The sequence below is a fragment of the Penaeus monodon genome, chromosome 4 (assembly GCF_015228065.2).
Source record: "Penaeus monodon isolate SGIC_2016 chromosome 4, NSTDA_Pmon_1, whole genome shotgun sequence".
In the NCBI taxonomy this organism is placed as follows: domain Eukaryota; kingdom Metazoa; phylum Arthropoda; class Malacostraca; order Decapoda; family Penaeidae; genus Penaeus; species Penaeus monodon.
The window spans coordinates 10,012,250-10,017,249 of NC_051389.1; positions in this window are offsets into that span (position 1 = coordinate 10,012,250).

Sequence of the window (5,000 nt, forward strand, 5' to 3'; positions counted from 1 at the left end):
ATAATATAAAAAATTTAATAAAATATATATATTTGTGTGTTTTGTGTGTGTGTGTGTTGTTTTGTGTGTGTGTGTGTGTGTTTGTGTGTGTGTGTAGGGTGTTTGTGTGTGTTGTGGGGGGTGGGGGTTGTGGGGGTATAAGATGGGGAAAATTCTATTTCTGTTACGGAGGGTAATTCTATTTCTATTACAGGGGCCCACGGGGCTGTTTTCCACGTGACCCCAAATGCCCAAAATAAGAACCACCGCTCAGCGAGGGGGGAGGTAATTTTATTTTTGACCCTCTTTTTGACCGGGAGTTCGGTGAAGCTACCGAGCGGTAGGGTCGCTCTCCCCTCCCCCCGGGGGATTCGTTCCAAGCTACCGACGCGGGGGGGGTCACCTCTCGCCTCCCCCCGGGAGAGTTCGTGTCAAGCGACCAGCGCGGAAAGGTCACTCCCCCCCTCCGGGCAGTGACCCCGTGGTCCGCGCGGCGCTTTTGCCCCTTTAGACAAGTCTTGCGCGCGTAGGTTGTTCACCCCTTTACGTGTGTTTTGGCCCCTGTCCCCCCGTACAAAGGGTACCATAGTTTTTTACAGTCTGGGGGCAGCGGGGGCCCGTTGCTCCTTTTGGATGCAACAGGGAAAACCACCCCCCCCCGGAAAATCCGCTCGACCGCTTAAAGACATGGTAAGAAAAAAAACGTAAGTACACGTTTGGCCCCCTTTCTTTTTTTCTTTTCCCTTCTTCTCCATACAGTGTTAACCCGTTGTTTTTTGTTGGGTTAATGGGTGCAATGACAGCAAATGGCACGTTCTCCACATTCTCCACCTCAGATCGAAATTTCCGTGCGATCGAGTATGTGATCAAAAAACAGTATCTTCGTTAGTAAGAAATTTAATTATTTTCTCTCGTTTTTAAAATTTTAAATTTTGTTTCATCTGCAAAAATTTTAAGCTTTTCGTGATTTTATTTATCACGAATATATTTCATTTTTTTCCCTTTTTTTAAACCCTGCCCCCCGCCTGCCCTACTTTTTTTTCTTTTGGGCCCTTTTTGATTAGGAAAAGGTTTTTTTCCCTGTTTTGACCGCCCTCATTTCTTTTTCCGGGGGTGGGCGTGGATAAGGTAATGACCACTTGGTTCCTCTAATTGGAAGCAAGCTACATTGTTACATGCTTTTGGTGACACGTTCTATCGGCGCTAGAGCGAAGAGGTAAAAAAAATTGATTATTGGATATAGGTGGGATTTCCCCCTTAATAGTGCAGGGGATTCCCCGATATTCCCCCGGGGTTGCGTAAAGCCAATAGACTGCGCTCCGTCGTTCGAAAAAGGTGAAAATAAACCGAATTATTCGTTCGTTGGGCGCCCTTTGAGTGGGTGTGCCCCGGGGGTTCGTCCTTTAAATTTAATGTAGGACAAGGGGGTTTTAAAGCTAGAATCATTTTTCGCTTTTTAATCACCCCTTTTCTACCCCCTAAAGTCACTTGCATGTTTTGGGTCCCCCCAAAAGCTTTGTGTGATTCGAAAAAATCATATTTTTGGGAAATTTTTTGGAGCGCCATTACGATACGCAAAGGGAGAGGGGGTTATTATTTTCCCTGTTCGGGGGCCTTCCCATATCGGCATTTGGGAAGGGAAAACCCCCCTTTTTGAGTTTATTAAGTTGACGTGCAAAGCTAACATTACTCGGCAGTTAGATTTGCCCCCGAGAAGTTTTGCTTGAAAAAATTTTGGGCGAATTTTTTTTTTTATGCCCCTTTCTTTCATGCGTACTTTCGGGCCTATCATTATATGTTGAATTAAAGTGGTATTTGAAAAAATCGTAAATACTAGCATTGCTAATTTACTTCAGTTTTGTTATAGTGAACGCTAAATTTGTGGTTTGACATTCTCTGGGGGCCTCGTTCCCTTCTTAAAAGAAGGTCACTCAACACGCATACACAAACCCCATTCAGTCACTCACCACACAGGATAAAAGACACTGACCCTTTATTTTTTAGTTTTCCGGGGTAAAGATTTATCCTTTTAGCCCCCAATTTTTTCTGCGCGTCTGTACAGTTACATTATTTCTTATCTGTGTGACGACTATGGTTTTAAAAAGATCTTTGGGGTCCCGTGTCGTTTTCCTTTTCTTTTTCATATCTATCAGAGATGGGGTAGTTCAAATAGGTCTTCGGACCGCTACTGAATTCCCTCTTTTATTTTCTTCTTTACCCTTTTTGAAAATAAAACACAAAATGAAAAAAAAAAGACGAAAATAAGTTAAAAAAACCCAAAATTAAAAACGAAATTGTTATGAAAAAACGGCTATGGTAACTACCACCCCCCCTTTTCTGTTGCCTTTCTTTTTTCTTACTCTGGCCCTTTGGTATGATCGGGGTCCCCGACTTTTTATTTCAGTCGGACCGATACGGCACCGAGGGGGACCTTAGGATGCTGTGGAAGGACGTATCGAAGTCGCCATAGCCCCACGGACCAAGTTTTTGTCAGAAAAGGGACCAGTCGCCCCCAAAAAGCGGTGCATAGGCGAGCCTGGGGGCGCCCGCAGACCGGTCAACCAGGGGTCGTAGCGCAGGGATAAGCCGCCCCGAGAGCCGCCCCTGCCCCCCCGCCCTAGACGGCGAAGATTACGAGGAGTGTGGACCGAGAAGGACCGGCAGACTGTGAGGCGGTGGACAGGACCCGCCGAGTTAGGCCTGGGCCGGGTACGGGAGGTCAAGACGAATCTGAAGTCAAGGAGGACCTGTGCGAGACTTTTGGGCGTGTGGAAACGAGGACGGCAGATTACAACCCGGGGCCAGGAGGATGAGGAAAAATGGACGGCACCCCGAAAATGCACCCGGACGAGCACGAGAACGAGAGACCAGCCAAGTTAGGCACCCTTTAAGGCGCCCGAGGGCGAGGCGCGAGTAGGGGCCGAGCAATATAAGTGTGGGTAATTCTATTTTGTTTTCAGGATGGGATAATTTTTATTCATTACCAGTGGACCCCCGGGCTGTTTTCCACGTGGATCAAAAGTCCCAAATAAAAACCACCCGCTACGAGGGGGAGGGTCACATTTTATTCTGACCTCGTTTGACGGGAGTTCGTGCTAAAATCCACCGCACTAAGTCAGTCCGCCCCCTCTCCGGGCAGTGACCTGACCTCGGCGCGGCCCGATTATAACTAGACAGTCGTTGTTTTTTATATGCGTGGTATCAACTTCAAAATAAAGAGTAACCGTTAAAAAAAGTATAACTACCCTTGTTTACCATTTTACTAAGGATGATAGCCTTTTTCAGTGGTGTGTGTGTGTGGTGTGTGTGTGTGTTTGTGGTGTTTTGTGTGGTTTTTATTTTTATAGTATTTTTCTATATATACAACATTATATATATATATATATATATAATAATATATATATATATATAATATAAAATATATATATATATTTTATAAATAAATATAATATATATAAATATATAATATTGATATATATTGAATTTTGTATTTTTATATATTATATATATATATTAAAATATATATATATATATAAATATATATATATGTATATATAATAGATGATAGATAGAAGATGATGTATAGATGTTGTGTGTGTGGTATTTTTATTTTTTTATTTATTAATATTTTTGGGTGGAAATATATATATAATATATATATTATTATATATATAAATAAATATATATTTATATAATATATATAATATATATATATAAAAAATTAAAATATATGTGTGTGTGTGTGGTGTGTGTGAGTATGTGTGGTTTTTGTGTGTTGCGCGGTGTGTGTGTTGGGGTGTTTTTCTGTGGGGGGTATTTTTTTATTTTTTTATAATTTTGCTTTTCACACACACACCACACACACACACACACAAACACCACACACCACACACACCACACACACACAACAATATTATATCAAATATATAATAATATATAATATAATAATTTTATTATTTAAAATATATAATATATATTTTGGGGGGGTGTGTGTGGTGTGTGTGTGTGGTGTGTGTTTTTGGGGGTGTGTGTGAGTGGTGTGTGTGTATAAATAATAGATAGATGATAGATAGATAGATATACATACACAACACACACACACACACACACAAAAAACACAAAACACAACCCCACACCAAACCACACCACGCGTTTGTCACACCACAACATACACACACCACACACATCACACCACACACACTACACAACACACACACACAACCACAACCCTATATTAAAATATATATAATATATATATTATAAATAAATAATATTAATTATAACATTTAAAATATATTATATATATAATTTAAAATAATAATTACATATAATATTAAATTAAATTTTATATATATATATATAAAAATTTTATATATATAAAAATATATAATAATATGGAAAACAAATTTTATTTTGTATACCCATAAAAAATTTTTTTCCGTATTTTGCCCCTAAAAACAGTTTTGATAAAAAGAAAAAAGGGTACCCCGAAAGGAACGAACAGTCCCTAAAAAAGTGAGCAGATCTTTTTTTTTATATTAATATGGAAAAAAAATGAGTAATTTACAAAAAAATTAGTATTAAATATCTTTTTAATCAGCGTTTTTCGTAAACACAACGGTTTCACACACAAAACATGCCAAAATAAATACAGACACACACCCCACCCCACAAGCACACACACACCCCACAAAAACACACACAAACACGCACACCCCAAAACACACCCCAAAAAAACACAAACAAAATTCACACACATGTATCCCAACACGCCCACAACGGGCGTTGGAAAACAATCACACGTCCCAGAATAATAAAAAAACAATATTCCTTCTAAAAAAAAATCATTAAAAAAAAAAAAACCCGCAGAAAAAAGAGAAAAAAAACCAAAAAAATATTTTTTAATGGCATCTTGAGTCACGGAGCCCCGCAGGCGGGCGGCGAGGGGGGGGGCCCGCCCCGGGGGGGGGAAGTCAAGAATTGAGCCCAAACGGACAAAGGGGTTTTTGCTCGGGGGTTTG